Source organism: Uloborus diversus, chromosome 10 (genome assembly GCF_026930045.1).
Source record: "Uloborus diversus isolate 005 chromosome 10, Udiv.v.3.1, whole genome shotgun sequence".
NCBI classification, from domain to species: domain Eukaryota; kingdom Metazoa; phylum Arthropoda; class Arachnida; order Araneae; family Uloboridae; genus Uloborus; species Uloborus diversus.
In genome coordinates, this window is record NC_072740.1 from 53,702,119 (window position 1) to 53,723,822 (window position 21,704).

At 33.2% G+C, this 21,704-nt stretch overlaps 1 protein-coding gene across 1 annotated transcript in view; it reads right to left on the reverse strand.

The window, feature by feature from the left end:
* The window catches only part of LOC129231338 (doublesex- and mab-3-related transcription factor 2-like), a 59,355-nt gene extending 55,298 nt beyond the window's left edge, over positions 1-4,057 (reverse strand). Inside the window, exon 1 of the mRNA XM_054865628.1 lies at positions 3,935-4,057. The gene's annotated coding sequence lies outside the window, so the exon portion shown is untranslated. The remainder of the gene's footprint in view (positions 1-3,934) is intronic.
* Positions 4,058-21,704: the final 17,647 nt, after the last annotated feature.

Here is a 21,704-nt window from a genome sequence, read left to right on the forward strand (position 1 = left end):
TATCCTCAAATTTACTAAATATTTTTAACATACATTTGAAACTACCAATTATGCCGCGCTTTAATTAAGAGAGCTTAATATTGAATTCCAAACTAATCATTAAAATAGCTGATTGTTTGCACAATTAACAAAATTACTGCTTTGATATTAAATTATCCTCGTTTTTTAAACATTAAAAGTTTTTTTTTTCCCCGTGAACAAGGCATTTTTTATTTTTTTTTAAATTTATGAGTAAAATAATTGGAACTTAGCTGGGCCATTGTTTATTGTTACTTCTAGTAGGCAACACTTTCATGCAAGAATGGAAAAAAAGAAAACAAAAGGTTTCGAAACTGAAAAATATTTGCGTTCAAAAGTTACGTCTTCTGGAGAATGACCCATAAATAAAATGTGGAGGAGATATTTGTAAAACAGTTACACGAATCTTCTGTTAAATCACGTAACAAAAAATCCAAAGTTTTTTTTCATAACATTTATAACTATTCACCTTACTCCCTCCAAAGCTATGAGATATTTTCAGGGAACTCTATCCCATCCTTAGAAAAATCCGCCTTAAAATAATATTTTAAGTAGAAGAATACATTCTATAGGTTCTTTAAAACATTTAAAGAAAAGTAGTGGGTTTTATATTAAAAGATTTGCGATTTAATTTTTGCATTGGTATTTGGTAACTGGTGTGAGCAGTGCGTATAGTTTTCAAATAAACTATGGAAGTGAAATATTATTAATGCTATCTGAAGTCGCAGTTTGACTCGTAAAGTAGAATCCCGAGATATACAGGGGCCTCGGAGTCGGTAGTTGAAGGTTTTACATTCCAAGAGCCGGAGTCGGTTATTTAGTCCGCAAATCTGACAGTAGGAGACTCTGGCGGGTCGATCTTGGGATAAAGGAGTAGGAGTCGAAGGCTCTAAAATTCCAGGAGTCGGAGCCGGAGTCAGTCACTTTGCGCCAGACTCCGCTGCCCTGAGATATAACCATGTAATTTTGAGATTCCGCAAAACACAGATTGAAGACTATTTCTCTAATCATTTGGGAGGTCAGCAAAGAATTCCACTGCAACTAAAAAATCTCAAAGTAATTTCTCAAATCGATTTCCTAAAAAAAAATACTGAATTTACTGAAAAAGATTTATGTACTGAACTCATTTTGCTTTAAAATCTGAACTTAAAATAAGCATCAATGAGAATTTTGTACAAGGTTGCTGAGGTTCTTGAGAAATGCTTGAAGTTTTCATTTTGATTATTCTTCAACTTAAAATAGTTACTGATAATATTTTTTTTTAGTTTGTAATAACTGAAATTCAAAAAGCACGCGGCACAATTTTGATTGATGTAAGGCTGAACGAAAGAATACTGTTGCATTGCGAGAAATATTTTGAAAATCAGAATAATCTTAAATACGGCAGTTTTCGTAAGGTCAGGACTTGTCACTTGGGTGTTTGTGAATAAAACTTATAAAATAAATTTGATCATACTTTAAACAAAGCGGAAAAATTCAACTTTAGGGGTTTTTTTCTTAAATTTATTTTAAACTTTCCTTTTAAATTGTTACAGCCCAAAAAAAAAAGTTTTGAAAACTGACATTCCATTAATATTCCATTAGAGGTAAAACAGTAAATTTTAGGACAGTGAATATATGTGTTTAATTGTGAACACAAAAGCTGATTACGAAAAGTAATATATACTTTTGGAAATCCATTTGATTCAAAATCATATCAATGTATAAAACGTTAACAAATGAAAGAATGTCTAAAATTCGTAAAGTATTCACTACATAAATAACGACACCTGTTTTGGAGGAGTGTGCCCCTTCTTTAGTGTAAGGGAGTTTCTGACGTCTGGAAACATATCTGTAAACGTGATTCTTATTAGAGATTTGCAACTTGAAATTATCTTAATTTACGAAAATCATGATACCTATTAACGAATAAACTTTAAAAGAGGAAAACCTGGGCCGCTAATTATTATTGGCACGAAGGTCAAGATTATTGTCTTCTTATTATGTACAATTTCGAAAACGTAAATGAATTTTCTTTCTCGTGTGTGCTATTAAAACGCTATTGATCTAAGAAGCATTAAGTACCTTACCTTAACGCAGCCAGAAACACCTTCTGGAGGGTTTTTTTTTTTTTTTTTTTGATCGAAAGTACCTTCTGCGGGATTTTTTTTTTGATCGAAAGTCCTTTCTGCGGGTTTTTTTTTTGATCAAAAGTCCTTTCTGGAGGTTGTTTTTCGATCAAAAATACCTTCTGGAGGTTTTTTTGAATCAAAACAGTTCTTCCATTTGTATAAACTAATGTATTAGAATTCGCATTTATGATAAAACCAATGCCTCTGGCGGGTGTTTTTACCTCCCAAACCTCCTTTACCAGCGCCACTGACTACGTATCTTCTGTTATAAACAAAGGAGATTGTCTCTACGAAATTCAAAGTTTTTGAAACTTCGAGTACGTGTAATGCATTTTCTGATCTATAGTTAGTTCCCTCTTCTCAAAATTTTGTTTTGCGACGTTTGAGCATAGAGGTGACTTTATTTATAATTTAAAAGTTAAGACTACAGCTTCAAGTACTTATCGGCACTACATTGTTTAAAACATTTGAGACGAAGCGCGAGTTTTGGATCGATAATACAGAGCCTTTGAACAACCGTCCTTATGTTCTGTCATTTAAACAACATAGGCTTCAAATACGTTTAGAATTCCATAAAACTACATATTTAACTTTTTATTAGAAATATATTATTTGGCATTAAGCTTTCAAAATGGGAATAGAAAACGCGAACGTTTGAGATTAGGCTTGAGCTCAGGATCGGTAATCCAGAGCCTTTGGTAATTGCCCCGCTATTTGAGCAACCCCGTCATCAAATATATGTGACAGTTTTTCTCTTTTTAGAGAACTAAAAAAAAAAACAATTGCGAAAATATATCATTAATTGAAACGTACCAAAGGTTTACTAGAAATTTCATTGCAGTCATTCAATAGTCTTCGCTCTCGTAATTATGAGACTATGAAAGCTATTAATAAATAAATTATCGGACTGAGAAAGACGGAGAGAAATGATGCATGATAAAACTGTTGTTGTTCCCGAATTTATTTAGTTTATGAAAATTGGAGAAAGGTAAATATGGGTTTGAAACTTTTTAAGACACTATATTTCGATACTGGATATGGGGTAGGCCGTCGAGTAAGTGAATAATAGCGCAGTTTCATTAAAAAAAAAAAAAAAAAAAAAAAAAAAAAAAAAAAAAAAAAATCAGAACTTCATTACAAAGTTGAAGAATTTGGCAAACGACTGTAAAAACATTTTAATTAATGTATTTTTTTTTTTTTTTAATGGAGAGCTCTTATGATTCGGTGTTCGGTTTTTTGGAGGGTTGAAATGTAAACAATCCTCCAACCCAGAGAATGAACACCGCAACTGGTGGAGAAAAACAGCATTTTCTAGTAATAATCTTTTTGGAAATGTAAAGAATTAAGTTATTACTGACAATTCTTATAAGAAAAATCCTTCGAAACCTTATTTAAAAAAAAAAAAAAAATACGAGCAGCACATTCACTGGGTGGTTGTTCATTTACTGGTCGGTCTACCCGGCTCTTGTTTATGTTGTACCCTTTAAATACCATTAGATAAATACTTAGACACAGAGACTTCCTTCACTAATGCTCCTTTTGTATTTGGTGAAGAGAAAAAAAATGAAATTATTATTATTCAGTTTTAACCTCAATTTTTCTTATTGTCAGTGGACATGTTATTCACAGAAAGACAATGGTATGAAAAAAATAACTCAACATGCTACATTGTTATTCATAATCAAAAATATATAGGATAGGGTTTACCGATTTTGTCTGCAATAAACCAATTTAAATAGTTCTGTTGAAAATTTAAACAAAACATGCGCACAAAATTTGCCATGCCGATGTTAAAAATCACTTACTGTTATTTTCTTGCATTAATTCCTCTTAGAAAATATTTCCTAATTCGCGCATTCGATTTTGAGGGGTAATCGACGAGGATATGAATATTTGTGTGGGGATATTTCGAGCCCAGCGAACAAGGCGGAGCGACGGTGAGGAACTAAAACAAGACATCAGGCCGGCTTTTCTGCCATTCGTCGAGAGAACTGCACGGGGCAATAAGCACCTCCCACTAAAAAGTCTAACATCGTATCTCATAACACTAAGTGATAAATCTCTTTCTTCCTATTTAAAGATATCGTTATCGTGTTCTACAACGATGTGAATTGCTAAATCAAGGTGCTTTTTTTTTCTATACCTTTCTTTCTTTTCGGTTGGGAAGTGATCTTACTAGAAACGTCTTTAGATTGGATGTTTATTCCTTGGGTTGATGGAATTTTCATCTTAAGTTACCTCTGTTGCACAGTTTGGGACTTACATGAGCTTAAATTCCATTTTTTTTCCTTTTTAAATCTTGAACATTAGTTTTTTTCGAGTCGAGACGTGCGAAAGTAAAACTGATGTTTTCATGTTCTTAATGATAAAAGGTAATGGATTCTAGGGAACATTAATTTTGTCTGGCATGTGTGGTAAACTACAGACAGTTTGGAAAAGTAAATGGTTTCTTAATTTGAGTTCAGATTTAAATCAACTTTCCTCTTATCTCACTAATGAGGATTGCATAGCCAGACAGTTTTCCTCTAAGAAATGCAGCTTCAATTGATTTTTTCCCACTGAAACCTCATTAAAGCGCCCGAACATATCACCCGCATACCAACAATGTTAAAACTGGCTCCCCGTGGCACCTAAATAGCACCCTTAAAGGTGCCACTTGGTTCCGTATGGCACCCCTAATGGTGCCACCTGAAGGGGGGAGAAGCAAAGGGATGTAAGTGAACATTTTAAAGTTTTGAGTAAAACGTGGTTTAAGATAACGTCCTAGGTAGGCTTTCATTGATTTTTTTTTTCTAAGTCATGCTATACAGCAGCACCTACCTGGGCTACTAGTACACTTAAGAAACTACAGGTTGCATTTGGCACCTTTCAGGGGTAAAACGCTTGAAGCCCCAGCGGCGCCCGAGCCGAAATTTCACCCTTGTGAATAAGCGGCACCCCCAACGTGCACCGCGGGTTAAAGATGGAACCCTAGGAGAGAAAAATGTCACCTTTACTGCTTCCTACTGCGGACCTGCCCCCTGCCCCCGTGTTGTGTGCGTTGTTGAATACAATTGTGTTCTGTTTATTGTTTTGATTCAGAATACAAAACTTTAAATTCAGTTTTGAAAATGATTAAAACTTTTGATTTAAGGCATTTGATCACATTTCAGACTTTCCAGCATAGTTTAGAAGTGTTCATGTCTTTTATTTGCCTGTTCGTGCTCTAACTTTCGTGTATCCACTTGGATTGCTCAGTAATTTTAATGGGTTATTGCATCTACTACAGCATGATCCTTTCCGAAAATGAAGCATTTAGGCAATTTCAGGATAATTTACAGGAACAGCCAAGAATATCCAGAAATATTGCAAGCACGGAAAAATAAATTCGTTTCGTAATCGCTCAAAATTTTCATCAAGAAGAGTGACATATTGCTACGTATACTGTCGAGTCTCGACTTACGCGAGGGTTGCGTTCCAAGATCCATCGCACTGATCTGAGGGGTATTTGAGCGAAAAAGCTGGCCAAAAGTCGAAATGTCAACTTTACCGATAGGTATCGACTTTAAGTCTCAAAACAGGTGGATAAACATGACATTATGTGGAAGTGTTCTTTTTTCATTGGGGAAACTATCCATACAAATTTGCCAGTAGTCGGAACTTAGCACTTTGATGATTCGTTTGTCTTTGTTTACGACATTCCGAGATTTTCAATAAACCTTCACCGTCTTATTTTTCGCGTTAAAATTATGTTAGAAGAACAAAAATATTATGTTTTGGCTTGGGGAACGTTTGTAGTCTATTTATCAATTTTTACTTTTTATGACTGTTAGTACTTTTTTTAATGCAATTCTTAAAGCCTCACAAAAATACCATCCATTTTTTTGAAATTTTTTATGTAAATGAATGGTTTTAAACACTTTGTACTCATTTGTACTACTTCTAAGTTATACTCTATGTTACTTTAGAATGTCTACTTTGATAGTCTGCAGAAAAAGTTTGCCCGAATTTGCCCGAAAAAAAATAAAATATTTAACTAGAGCACATTATTATTTTCATAATTTTGACCTTATTCGATTACTTTTAGGTTTTATGGCTTCAGTCTTGTGTAAGACTCAAAAGCAACTACAAAATATAATAAAAGACAATACACAAAGGCTGTTTGATGCAAAGTTCAAGCAAATAGAAATGAAACTAGCTGAAATTATATATTTCTCTTAAAAGAAAATATCGAATTGAAAAATATCACCCCGTTTAATTTATGGGTCTGACTTTGAAAGTCCGTATCATCAAATTCTCTTCCTATAGTCTAATTTATAATATCCTGTAGTTGTTTTCAATTTATGCACCAGACTGAAACTTGTGAACCCAAAAATAGCCGAAAAAATAAATTTATGAAATGAATAGTCTGCTCTATTTATAGCTTTATTATTTTTCTGTGCAAACTCGTGCAATCTTTTGCTGCAGATTGTCAAAATGGTGTCAACAGTATGATAGGAAAACTTGGACGTAGTACGAATGAGAACAGAATATTTAAAAACATTCACTTACAAAAAAGAAAAAAAAAAGAGGGATGTGTCTTTGTGAGGTTTGAAGAAAGGCATTGAAAGAAATAATAAAAATATATACACATAAATTGATGAATAATGGAGTATAAACCTTGCTCGAGCGCTTCCATATTAAATGTTTCTACTAATATCTCTTTTAACGCAAAAAAAAAAGACAATGACGGTTTGTTGCAAAACTTTAATGTCCCAAACAAGGACAATGGAATTATGAAATTGTTAAGTTCCGACTCATAGTAAATTTTTATGGTTAATTTCAATGAAAAAAGAACGCTTTTTAAAATAGGTACTGTCATGTTTATTTACCTGTTTTGGTACTCAGGACCGACAATAATCAGTAAAGTTGACAATTTCGAGTTTTGGCCAGCTTTTTGTCTCAAATACCCGTCTGTGCATCGAATAAGTCGAAATTTCGCGTTGTCTATAAGTGAATGGATAGGAATTTTTCATAAACATACCCAGTTGTTTCAGACATTTGTGGACATCACTCAAACCGTCCTTAATCATTCTGTAACTTTACATTATAGTTTCTTTCGTAAAGAACTGAATTTTTTTCTGTATTTTTGAAAAAGGTGTATCATTCAACACAAAATACTGTAGAGTAAAGCGACATAAAATACAACAGTACGGTACGTACGTTATGTAGTAATGATAAAAAGGCTGCACTGTAATAGTACTGAACTGTACATATAGTAATTAAATCTATAATTTAAAAAATGAAGATGATTTCTGCTGCGCGTTCATAACGTTTGCATTTTTCTTAGACACTACTCTGAGAGAGCTCCGATTTTTAATCTGAATTCTAATATTTCACGGATTTCCATTTCTTGACTTTAATTGGACGTATGGAAGATTCACGCACACCTGATTCTCTGATTGCCGTGCTTCCTTCGACGCACTTATTTGCTCTAGCTTATCGATAAGTTTTAAATTTTCTTTAATTGTGGGAAACTTTCTTTCCATCTTCACAAACTTTAGATGAAACACTGCTTAGGTGTCATTATGTTTCATCCCCTTTCATATCTACATTCCTTTTACTATTTTATAACTGAGATCGAAGTAAAAGAAAATGTACTATTATTATTTGAAAGTAATTACACTTAGAAAATGTTAGGCAACAAAACCGTTTGCTGATAGCTGCTATTAGTTAAAGAAAGTTAAAAAAAAAAAAAAAGAAGCAAACTATGGGATGGCATAGATAGCTATTACAGAAGATTCGATAAAAAAAAACCAAGCCAGCTGGTTGCCAATGACAGTTATTTTCTTATTAGTAGGCCTTTATGCATGTAATCGAACCAATAAGTAGTCAGGATTTTCTTAATGCAAGACGAGTCAGAAAAAATTAAAGAAAAAAAGAAGCCCGGAATCGGAGTCGGCATGTTTTCTAACGACTCCGACTCCTTTACCCCGAAATCAGTCCGACTCCACAGCCCTGATTTATATACACTAACAAAGCGATGCTTAGAGTAGCACGGTATTTGAACTTCCGCTGACAGTGATGCTAAAGGGATGAAAATTAATTCACGAAACCAGTATTTAGTAGCCAATAACGAAGCCGATACTAGCGCACCGCGATTTCCTTTCGAAGATTTTCTTGTTGCGGACGAGAAATTCGCGTTAGCTATAAAATTCGATATTCATGAAAGACTAGCATTATGGCTATTTCGCGTAGGTCGAATCTCGTTGAAGCGATAGTTCACTATTTCCTACCATTCATACATTATGAAGAAAATGAATAAACCCCAGAAATTGAAATTCGATATCCGTAGTTCCTTTAAAAGCAAGAAAAAAAATATTGCGGAAAATACTTGTTGCAGTGACTGTCACTCATGTTAATTCATCACAGTTATCAAATAATCCTCTGAAATACCCGAGGCATAGCTAGTTTCAAAAAATGTCGAATTCGTTCTACCTTTAATAAGACAAAGTAATGTCATCTTCTCAAAAATCAGGAAATGTGACAGGCATAAAACGGAAGCGAATTAGGATTGGATCTTCCGAGATAAAAACATAACGGACCCGACTTCTCAAGTAAGTAAACTAGATGTAACATAATCCACATCCAAAGTGAAATTAGAAACCACCGTTATCCTTGCGGTCTTTACCATCCACGAGACCAGGCGGTTTTGAATCGTTTGATAGAAACAATTAAGCTTGTCATCTCTGGCTCGAGAGGGGGGCTGGCTCGTGGGAGGCGAAGGGGAAGACAAGATTCTTGGTGTCCTGGAATTAATGAGGGGTAGAACTAGGGAAGGAATTTTGTAGGCGCATGTGTAAATGGCGGTGCGCAACTACTCAAAGGGAGATTATGCCGCCAAAGGAGCTAACAGTTTCTCATTTATGCTAGGCATTTCTTATGTATGTATGAAATATTTAAGCGGTTATTAAGGGGGTGTGCAGAAGGAAATGGGGATGAAGGTGCTTCCGGGAAAATCTGTGACGTACAGAAGGATCTTTGATTTGTATTTAAGAAACTTATGTAAGACACCGTCTGTTTGTTTGGAGCGGATGGATACTTAAAACTCTATATAAATCCTAACGGTGGCCTCACGCTTGCATATTTTTTTAGAGTAATTATTAACAGCTGGTTTAGGCTTAGCAGTTGTGACGCAACAACGCAATCGAAATGGTTACCTTGTTAATGAATAACAAAGTGTAGTTTCCTGCCTGCATTTTGTTAAGTTCTATTTGTTGAATGGACTATTTTTGTTTATGATTTGCACTAACGGGATTTCGATTCTTAAAAGCAATTACTAACAGCTAATCAGAGCTCTAGCAGCTGTGGTGCAATGTGGTGTTTCGATAATACATAAATGAGTATAAATTTGTTTGGAATGGTGGAATACTTAAAACTCCATGTACATCATGATCTGATGATTTTTTCAGAGTAATTCACTGTTAAAAATTCAGGAAGATTTTCTGGTAATTGTTACTGTAAAATGGTGGACTTACAGCATCGCTGATTTTTACGTTCATTTATACCGGAGAAATATGCTATCCCTGCTCCAATTGGTTGCTGTGGTCTCCGAGGAAACCGTAAAATTTTACTGTAACATTTGATTTTTACGGTAATAGCTACTGGCAACATGGATGCCAGTAACAATTACCGTAAATTTTCCGGAAAATTTTAACAGTGTACTCCTATTAATATCTGTTTCAGGCTTAGCAGTTGTGCCCGCTACAGCGTACTTGAATTGAAGGGCTAGGGGCAGAATTGTGACAAGCCACAAGGAGTGACTTTTCGATCAAAATTTTTTTTTCATAACTAAAATTGAAATAAACATGCCAACGGATTATGTCATTTGGAGAAAAACCTATCTGGTTTTAGCATTGCAGAATATAGAATGTATAATACCTGTAATAAATATTTGTAGAATTTTTAAAAGTTGGAAATTGGCCTACTGAAAATTTCATATCATGTGGCTTATCACGTTCTTGCCCCGAGCCCTTCAATTGTTTAAGGAACGTCAAAGAGTAATTTTCCTGCTTGTATTTTGGATAAGTTCTATAACAAGAATGGATTACATTTGTTTATAATTTGGCTTATGTTTTGATGTTTTTAGAGTATAATATTAACAGCAAGTTCAGAACTATAACAGTTGTGATTAGAACAGTGGGAATGCTTGCCTTACTTCATTTTGGATGAATTCTAATATGAGAGATGTAGTACTTGTGATTGAATTTTTTTTTCTTTGGACGTTTTTATTTGTTGAATCAGAACTTTGAGCAACATTTTAGTTTTTGCCTTATTTAAGATCAAAACTGTTAACCAGTATTTTTATTGCGTAGATTCTTGTGGCTATTGATTTAAAGACAAATTTTGTTTTGCTGGTGTGTATATATTAAATAATATGCCATCGTATAATAAAAATTAATATTAGTATTAAGGGAACTTAGGATACATTTGAACGAATTATTTTACTTCGTGCTATGCACATTTTGTAAGTGCATGCTATAATATTGTCATTAGAAACGAGCTGATGTGTGCATCACATGACTTCCTTTTACACCAATTTAATGCTATTTCCCTATTATTGCAATTTTAATGGGATTCTCTCTCTAACTCTTTAAATATCACTAGCAATGGCCACATTGAAAGCAGATTTTTAAAAAAAAAAAAAAATCGCCAAATTTTTCGCCAAGTTGGCGACAAAACTTGGCAACCAAAAGACTGGCGATATATCGCCAAGTGACCGCCAAATTATAACACCACTTGAGTTTGCATCGAAATTAACAATGATTTCCCCCCAAAAAGGTGCAAAAGACCCCTTTAGAAACACCCGAATGCAACCAAAATAGGAGGTGCACAACTAGACCCCACTACGAGTCTATGTACCAAATTTCAACTTTCTAGGACATACCATTTTTGAGTTATGCGAGATACATACGCACATACGCACATACATACAGACGTCACGAGAAAAGTCGTTGTAATTACCTCGGTGATGGTCAAAATGGATATTTCGTGTGTCTATACATTCTTAGGCACTTTTCCGCATGTGGTCGAATCGAAAAAAAAACTCAACATTCATTTGGGGGTGAGCAAAATGGAAATTAAGGGCGATTTTTGAGTGAAAATTTTTTCGCGAATACAATACTTCCTTTTTTGTAAAAGGAAGTAAAAAGGATTTTACCGAGACAAAAAATTTGGAATATTTTTTGTCTCGGTAAAAGACATCAGATTAATTTTTAAGATTCAGATTTTGTTAATGAGAATTGTTAAACTATTTGTATTTTGTTGCTACTATATTTTTCATTACATTTTTCGAGCTTACTTATGAGTTTTTTTTTTTTTTTTTTTTTTGCTTCCTAACTGAAAAACTGATAAGATCAGTTATATTATGATCTAGCTTTGTTTCTGAAAACAAAAAGATAGATGGTTGTGAATCTGTACGAAAACGTGTAAAGGACAAAATTTCACGCCTGTGATAGTTTTTTAATTTTTTTTTTCATTCAAAGCGTTGTAAAACCCAGTCAAAACTTAATTACTTTTTATTAAAAAAAGTCTAACCCTGAAATATTATTTGTTTAAATTTTAGCATTTGAGTAAAACGGATTTTTTTAAAAAGTAAATCTGTACATAGAAATGGAAGTTTATTTGTGTGTGTGTTCCTTAAACAAAGTCACAGTTTTCGTTGGATCTTTTCCAAATTTGAATGTAGTTCGTTGATGCTCAGGAATTGTCAAATGTTTTTTTTTTTTGCCTCCCTACAGAGGGAGGGGAGGGGTTCAAAAAAACCTCACGGCGGTTTTTCTTATGCAAATTTACAGTTTAAGGCAGATCTTTGATGCTCAGCAATTCATATCGGGTGATCACGCATGTTTTTTTTTTCCGCAGCCCTAGGGTCTGAAATATTGCCAGAAATTCCGTGAAACGGAATGTTTACGTTTATTAATTAAAATGACCGGATTTCTGGAACTTTGAAAAAAAAAATCCAAGAGCTCTAAATTTAAATCTTGAGTCATAAAATTGCTTTTATCTTCGTTGATGGGACATTTTACACTATTTTTTTCCTTCTACTTAAGCCTGGTTGATGAAGCAGGATCATTTGACGCAAATTTTATTTTCGAACTTTCGCGCATGTGCAGTGAAAAATTAATTTCTTTAGATGTCCATATTTTATCAAATTTTCAACATTTCTTTTCTTGTATGCTGTCAAATTTTCTGTAAGTTTGGCAAGTTTTGATGGAAAACTTTGCGTTTTATGAGTCAAAAACCTTTGAACAAAACTTGTAATTTTGAAAGACATGCTTATATCGACGTGAATATCAGTGATACTTTCTCAAAAGTATGCAAAATAATTGTACTTAGTAAACTAACTTATTTCTGAAACTTACAGCTTATTCTCCGCTATTTACGATAAATGATGATCAAAAAGCATTTTTGTTTTCTTTGTTACTGATCCCCGAAACGCAAGGGTGATATAATTTTTATTGAAAAACTAGCTGTACTCGACGCGCGTTGCTACGCCAACAAAAAAATACATCATTATACTGATTTTCATGACAATCGGTTGAACGGGGCAGAAGTTGCTACTCTGCAGTGCCACCTGGTGGCGAGTGGCTTCAATGAGCATATTATGCACCTTCTCCGTGTAAAAATACATATATATAGCAATTTTCATAATAATCTGTCCAGGTATCAAGTGAAGCCGTAACTATACTCAAATTTTGTACTCACGCAGTTTGCAAGATCAATCAATCGCTAAAAATATCAAATAGAAAAGTTTTAAATCCCCCCGTTGCATGAAAAGCCATAAAACAATAAAGAAAGAATTTATTTGTTCAAACTCAAGAAAAATGGCAACAGCTAACTTCTTATCAATGAGATCTTTCACGCGAATTAATTTCTGCAGCCGATAATTTTATTCGTATTTATCCAATGAATTGTGACTTAAATTGGAATAAAAAAGGAACTATCGATCGGATTTTTTTTGAACTGGTCTATAAACATTCCCAGTACCAAAAATAACAAACGGTGAAAGTTTCAGCCAAATCTGCCACGTAGTTTTTGAGTTCATGGATGACATACAGACAAACATTCATTTTTATATATATAGATGACATTTGAATCATACCTTTTATGTGACAAAAGTTACAAAGCAATTGGTCTCCCCTTTTTTCGAAAAATTCTAAAAAATGTGAATTTTTGAATGTATTCCAATATTTTTGGTCATATAGTGCCAATAAGAGAAATAGAAAACATTTTATTTTGTTTATTTATTTATTTATTTTTTGAACATGCCTTTCAGTGGCATTTTTTATCCGTTAAATGGTGAAATGGTGTGGACCCACGGTATAGCAGCGTCTCATTTAACTTTTTGTCTGTGGATTTTTTTGTTAAGTATTCAGTATTAGCAGTGCTATAGAAAATCGTTTTATTATATAATCACTGCATTTTTTTTTTTTTTTTTTGTCTAATGAACATGCATAAGATGAAAACGCTGAGAGAAGGGATAAACAAAAAGATCATAAGTTTTCACCTATTTTCTGGTGAGGAGACAAGACGAGGCTTAAAATAAAACAAATATATACGATTATAAAGAGAGTATTTCGTACCAAATGAATCGTTCAACATTCTTTTAAACAATTCTAAGTAAAATCTTTCGAAAGACCCCTTATTGAAATAGGAAAAGAGTTTTTAAGCCGAAAAAATGCATGTGTTAATAGATGCATAGTTTTTTGCTGCATTATCCTCAGTGACGGTTAACACTCACAAGTGATGTCATGTGAATTGAATCGATTGTAAAATTAATTTTCTTATTTTTACGTAAGTAGGTCTCTACAGGGTTGAACTAGATTTTAAGTACCTCTTTGTACCTCAAAGTGTTTCGCCAAATAAACAATGCTATAATAAAAACGTTATAAAGAACAATCAAAATTGAATAATACGACAAATCAAATTATTTACTTACATAAGTAACTATCTTCAACTATAAGAACAAAAACAAACGTTGAAGAATTATTGAAAACAAAACCCAATAAAAAATCCTACAAAATCAAATTATATATTACTAAGTCTTCGTACCTTTATTTATTTATTTTTTTAATGATAACACTTACCGTTTTCTAGGTATTTGCAAACAAACGAATTTTTGATCTTTGACCTTGCATAAATTTTTTTAGCTGAAATGGATTTGATAGGGAATTTTTATAGTTCATTCAAGGTCTGAACTAATTTTCAGCTCTTTGCGAATTTTATCGTTTTACAATTCTTTTTTTTTTTGTCTGTTTCGACCTTTGACCTTGCATAATTAGTTCCAAGTGAAATCAATCGGGAATATCTTATTTATAATGTACTAGCAGTACCCGCACGGCGATGCCCAAGCTAAGAAGTTCAAGGAAGTCCGTTGAACAAAAAAAAAAAAAAAAAAAATCCTTGCTCTCGCCCCCTTCTGATGTGAAATGATCACTTTTTTCAACTAAAATGCTTATAAAAACGTTATAAAGAACAATCGCAATTGAATAATACGACAAATCAAATTATTTACTTAGATAAGTAACTATCTTCAACTATAAAAACAAACGTTGAAGAGCTAAGAAAAACGAAACTCAATAAAAAATTCTACAAAATCAAATTATGTACCTGAACATCGAAAAAAAAAAACGCATTAAAAAAACTGTTCGCTGATCACAACAGCGTAGCATGAGCACGGTTCCTCGCAGCTATCGACAATGTTGGCCAGCGCCCTCTCAAAGAGTTAACTTACCCCACCATCTATTAGGAATTCATAGAACTAAACAATTGAGTAAACATTTAATTTGCAATTACAAATATTTCGGTCAATCTGATTTTAAAAAATAGCCTGTAGCCTTCCTCAATAAAAGTACTATTCAACACAAAAATAATTTTTCAATTCGAACCAATAGTTCCTGAGATTAATGCGTTAAAACAAACAAACTCTTCAGCTTTATATTATTAGTTTATTAATTAATAAGAAAAATTAGACAATGGTACGTATAGAGTAAATGCTCCAGTAGTCGGCCACAAGGACATAAAACTGCTTATAAATATTATAGTCGACTCCCGCTACAACGCGATACGACTTACGTGAAATAGCTATAACGCGAGTCTTTCAGGTGCAACAAATTTTAGAGCTAAAGCGAATTTCTTGCTCTCAACACGCGAAAATATTTGGAAAGGAATCGTGATGCTAAGTTTCAGCTTTGTTATCCATTGCTAAACATTGACTTCGTAAATGTAATTTCATCCTTTTAGCATAGGGTAGAGGAGGGAGGATTGGGACACTTTTCACATAAATGATTCTTATTCCTAATCCTCTACTTATTCATAAATGCAAAAGCTCACACAATAAACTTGCATATTATAACTACATTTTAAAAATATACACAATGTTTAAACATTTTATTATTTTCACACTTGACTAATTACAAATTTCAAGAATTTTGTCCCATTCCTCCCTCCTGGGTGGGAGGAGTGAGACACATTTGAAAATTACAGAAAAATTAGCAAATGTCGTAATTAGAATGGTCCACATTAAAAGAAAAGCAAGATTGTGCTCTACTAGTCCCACCAACCAATTGTGGTGGCGGTAATTTCATGATAATTTCTGTTTTATCTATAATGCTACAGTCATCCTGTTGAGGAAAAATAAAATTTCCTCTCATGTCCTTTCTCATAAATTTTGCATTGTAGCTTTCAGTATCATAAATGCTCTCCACCCTTACAACATAGTAAACAATTGACCGTTTGGTAAGGAATTTGACAAGCACAAATTCATTTTCTCCTATGTATGGTTTGTCCTCGATCCAGTCAATCTCTTGTGCTATTTCCACGTCATCATGCATATGAGGATAAAATATTTCTTCATCTGAAGTGTCGTGTAAAGAAATTGACATTTCACTATTACTGGATTCATCTTTAAACTCAAATGTTTTTTTAACTTTTAATTTTTTTGCATACAAGTTTTAGTTAATGCTTTTTTTTTTTCTAGTCTGGCAGCTTCTGCTTCTTCAATTTCTATCTTCTCTTGGGTATCTGTCAATGTCTTTGTTCGTCCTTTCTTCTTTCCTTTATTTTTCTTCAGGGGATTCCTGGGTTCTGCTTTGGGAAATGGCCGTATATCTGCAGGACTATGCGACAAAATATGAGATGAGGATGGCATGCTAACAACAATATTAACAGGATTGTAAGGTGGGTTAGATGGTGAAGGTAGACAACTACAGTTATTATCATTATTTACCGGCAAGGGATGGTCTGTAACATACGATGTCAAAAACTCTGTGAAAAAGTCAGTGATTGTTACAACAAAATTACTACTAAATGTTTTATTTTAAATGTTTGATATTTTTATTTTGGGCCATTCAAAGAGCATGTAAGCATCTGGGGGGGGGGGGGGGTAGCAATTTGCTTATTTTTGCTGACAACGGAAGGGGGGGGGGATGTTTGAATGATTCTTACGTAAGACACTTTCAAAAATCTTAAATTGTAAAAAAAAAAAACTAGAAAAAAATTTCAAATGGCTAAGTTTTTTTTTAAATTGTGATCTAAGAATTTTTCTTAAATAAGGAAATTAAACAAGCATTTTTTTTTAAATAAGTCTCAATTTTTTTAAATTGAATTTTTACTTTTAAGAAAAGTGGGGGGGGGGGTGCTATTAGCTTATGTTATTATTAAGGGGGGGGGTTGCGATTTGCTTATTTCTGCTGACAAGAGGAAGGAGAGGTCAAAAATTGATAAAAACCTGCTTACGTAATATTTGAACAGCGCCTTTACAGAAGGGACAGATTTATGGGGCATGTCCCATTCCTCCCTCTTCGGAGTGTCCCATTCCTCCCTCTACACAATGCTTCTAAAGAATAACTTGTCACATGCTGGTTTTAGGCTTAATTAAATTGCAGATAAGCATACATTATATACTTAAGATTACAATGATAATATATTATGTTAGTTTTACAAATTACATAAATAAAGAAATAAAACTAAAAATAGATTAGAAATTTACTTTGGCGGTGAGGAATTTAACATTTTCCAACTATTAACTGGAACTTCCTGCTGGATAAACTGCAAGTATAAAACAAAAAGAAGCTGTAAACAGGCCATCTAGTGGTCAAACTGACAATAAAATAAAGTGATTTATTTTGCCATAATTTTAGCTGTCCCACTCCTCCCACTGTCCCATTCCTCCCTCCTCTCCCCTACTGACTGCGCTAGTTCCCACACACCGCACTATAAACAAAGCTTTAATAATGTGTATATTTCACCACTCCTCATAATTTTCATTTATTTATTCTAAATACAAAAGGTGATGAAACATTGTGACACCTAGGCACGCTGTTTCATTTAAAGTTTGAAGATGGAAACAAAATGCGAAAGTTTGCGGCAATTTAAGAAAAGATAAAAATTCTTGATACTCTTCAACAACTAGAAAATGGGTCGAAGGTAGCACGACAATCAGGTATAAGTGAATCTTTCATACGTATAATTAAAATCAAGAGAAAAGCAATCCATATAAGTCCAGACCTTAGTTTTAAAATGAAGCTCGCAGTGTAGTGTTTCAGCAAAATGCGAACAGTATAAAATTGGAATCTGCTCTTGTATTGTAGATTATAGACACCCCGAAAGAGGGATGTCACCATAGATGTAAATGTTATAAAAGCAAATTCTAAGCTACTGTATTTAAAAATATATTAGAATGACGATCAGATTGCGCAGCATAAATCATCATCCTCAATTTTTAAGTTATAAATGTAACTTATTGGATGTATAGTACTCTTACAGTGCAGTGCTTTATTATTACTACATACTGTACGTACCGTACTGTTTTATTGTTATGCCTCTCTCTCCCATTGATCATTTGTTTTGTGCATCGTAACAAAATTTTATGTTGAATAATGCAGCTTAAAAAATATATATATACGGTAAAAATTCAGCTCTTTTGTAAGAAATAGTAATATATAGTTAAAAAATGGCCTAAAATAGTTTAAAGGTGTTTAAAAATGTCTAAAAGGATTCGGTATGTTTATAAGAAAAGTCATATACAGAACACGTTTCTACAACGCGAAATTTCGACTTACGCCAGTAGTCTTGGAACGCATCCCTCGCGTAAGTCGAGATCCGACTGTATATGCATAATTCAAAATCGGATATGACGCATTCCCACATTCATTTACCTGTCCCTAATTATCATCCAATAACAGTTAAGTTGTGGGTACTTTTCTTAAGTAGTTACGAGTCATTTTATTTTAAATGATATGCCTGCGATCCTAGTTTGCGATTCAGCTTATTTTTTTTGTTAAGGAAGACATATCTCCTTTAAATGCTAATTACCCTTCTTTTATTCATTATACTGCAAATTTGATTTTACTTTTGTTTTAATGGATTGTATAACATAATGTTTGAATGAAAAAACAAACTCCTCCTTAGACTCAATTGTTTTTAAAGGGGTGGCTGACCACCGGGTACTGAATTCTTATGCATTTCCAATAGTCGGCCATGGCAGCTCCACCATTGATTTTATGCTGTTTGGATTGATCTACTCAGGAGTCGACCACGTTCTTAACATAGGTTTTTTAAAGTTTATTAAATAGTAGTTAACATAATGTTCATTTCTAATGTTTATTTTAATTGAGAATTCTCGAAAACAGGTTTTGTAAATTCAGTCCATCGTTGTGTTTAGAATAAAAGTTCTGATGCTCAGCATGTGATTACCAAATAGTGATTTATTGTTTTTCTTTACAAACCACCTTACGTTGATAACATTCATAAAACAAATGATTTGATTGGTATTCATTCGGCAATTAGTAAACATTCTAATTGTAAGGAATCAAGATGTGATACTTCAATAGTTACGTTAGCTCAAGTTATTTGAATGAGTTAAACCTGTGGTTATTCTTTCTATTGCTCATTATGCTAAACAATTTGCTTCACCAAATTTCAAGGAGCTTGTATTTTGTTAAGGCTAATTATTTTCAATATTGATACTACTTCTTATTACTGCTTTTCTATAACCAAATATTTAATTCCTTGGGTTTTCTTCTCTATTAAATCAAAATTATTTCTTGTTTAAAATAATGCAGACTTTGCTTCAAAATTGCATACAAAAATTTCATTTTAGTTTATTCATCGTTTACTAATATTCTTGCTGAAAGCTGTAAGATTATTTTCATGATACCCCCATTTCTCAATTTCAATTTACCTACATACAGACCTATCATTTGGGCAATCGGGAGGGGGGGGGGGGGGGGCAATCGCCCTCTCTGGATTTTTAAAACATAATGTAATTATGCTTCAAGTTTGCTCACAACAAAGTGCCTTAGTTTTTTTATGATAAATTTTGCTTTAGATGTGACTTTGATTGCCAATCTTTTTTTAGTATACGTAATAGGAAACTGGAGTTGATAGAGATAGCTGAAAACTAGTTAATTAAGGGAAAATTCAGGCAGTTTCACATACAAAGCTTAACTCCAACTGCTCAAAACTTTATTTTTAACTATTAACTTATTACTAGAACGTATGAAATCCAAGATGAAAAGAAGTAAATGCAATTTTTTGAGGTAATTTAGGATCCAAGAGAGGTTGGCGTGCACATTAGTCACTTTCACAACATAAATGAGAGGGTTGACACTGTTATTTAATGTTCACATGTGAATACACAAATCGAGTGTCATTGTTTGTTTAATTATTTTTTTACCTGATATAGGCGAGACCGGGGATAGTTGGTGAACTATTTAAACTTTATTTTTTAAACGGTTGAAAATAAATAAGAATTTTTTCCTTCATTGCTTGGGTAATCTGTATGGTATCAGCAATACAGTCGTACTTTTGTTTCGACAGTGTAACGCTTGATCTATTTTTTACATAATTTTTTTGTGAACCTTCGCAGAGTTCGCACACTTACCTCGTCACGGGGTAACTTGGGGAGCAGTGTAGGGAAAATTAACGAATTGAGAAAAACTCATAATAGACACAGAATATTTCACATAAAACCTCAATGATGCTTAAAATAAGCAAGTAAAACTTATCAACGAATGAAAAAAAGGGAAATTATTATTGTAATTGCTTTAAACTTAGATATGTTACACCATATAAAAGGTTTAATTGATTTTAGAAGTAAATGCTGAAAATTGTAAATATAATTTGAAATGAACTATTTTATTTGCCTCCGTTCTTCTTTTTTATGTTTCTTTTGAATTTATATTCCTTTTTTCTTTGATTCAGAGATTTCTTGTATGTTTTGGGGATTTTTTGTGATGATTTGTGTTTTTCTGCTGATATTCTTTCTTCCCGAAGAGCTTTTTTGACTGGAGTATTAGAGTATTGTTGTGTAGACCTCTTTCGTTTGCATCCTTTTTTTTATCTGACCCTCTCCAGCGTTAGAATGAGATCGTATATGATCTTGAGTTATGCTCAGAGACGTATGTGGGCTTAGCTGAGACATAGCGCTATCTTCAGTAAGAAACTCGAAATCAGAATTATTAGATGAAGTAGCAACTGAATCTGCTTTAGGACAGGTACATCCAGTTTTTATTACTTTCTTCCAACATGTTTGCCTGCAGGGATAAACAGATTCACTCATAGATGCAGAACATTGGGCGTCTGGCCGGTCAGTGATACACTGTTAAAAAAAATTCCTGAAAATAACGGAGAAAGTACCGGCAGCAAAGTTGCCGTAAATATTACGTTTACGTTCAATGACTTTCCGTGATTTAACAGAAGTTCCATTTCTTATTTCTCCGTAGTTGTAGTTTTCCGTTTATAAATTTCTCGTGACTGAACGAAAATTCCATTTCTTATTTTTCCGTTCATTTACGATCTTTCTGTGTTTTAACAGAATTTACGTTCCTTATTTTTTCATTGCGATATTTTTTCAATTTCTCACTTTCCCGTATTTAAGTAAAAAGATTTTATTTTCAAAAAATATTTAAAAAGTTATGTCAAGTATTGACTTTTCGTTTCATTAAAAATTTAGTTCTTTAAAATGATATATAATACAGATATAGTTAACTGTTCTAAAAATATTACTTTTTTTTATTTGCATTTGTTACTCAAAGATTTTTTAAATTAACATCTGGAGAGACAACTTACCTAACATACCAAGCATCCATTTGCTGACCAAAACTTTTTATATCAACTTCAGATGAGTCAAATTAATCAAATAGTACTAGCAGAAAAATGGATGGATTTGAATAGAACACCAATTATCCCTGCTGATACTGTTCGATATTCCCTTCGTCGTACATTGTCTGGGGTGGCATGGAAAAACATACATGAAAAATATGATATTTTTATTTGCGGAATATGTCAAATAAAATGCTATTAAAAACAGGTTGACGTTATCATATAATAATATACCTGATAGAGAGTACCGCATATCTATTGTGTTTAAAAACAGAATCATTGACATGCACGTGAAGAATTTTTGGTTCCCCAGATGGCTACATCCTCCCCCCCCCCCCAAAGATATCCAAATTTTTCACTCATTGGAATCGCAACATAGATTTTTAGTACATAATCATTATTACTTAAGCATATATCAATATCAATCAGTTCGTTTTACCCGAACTGTTT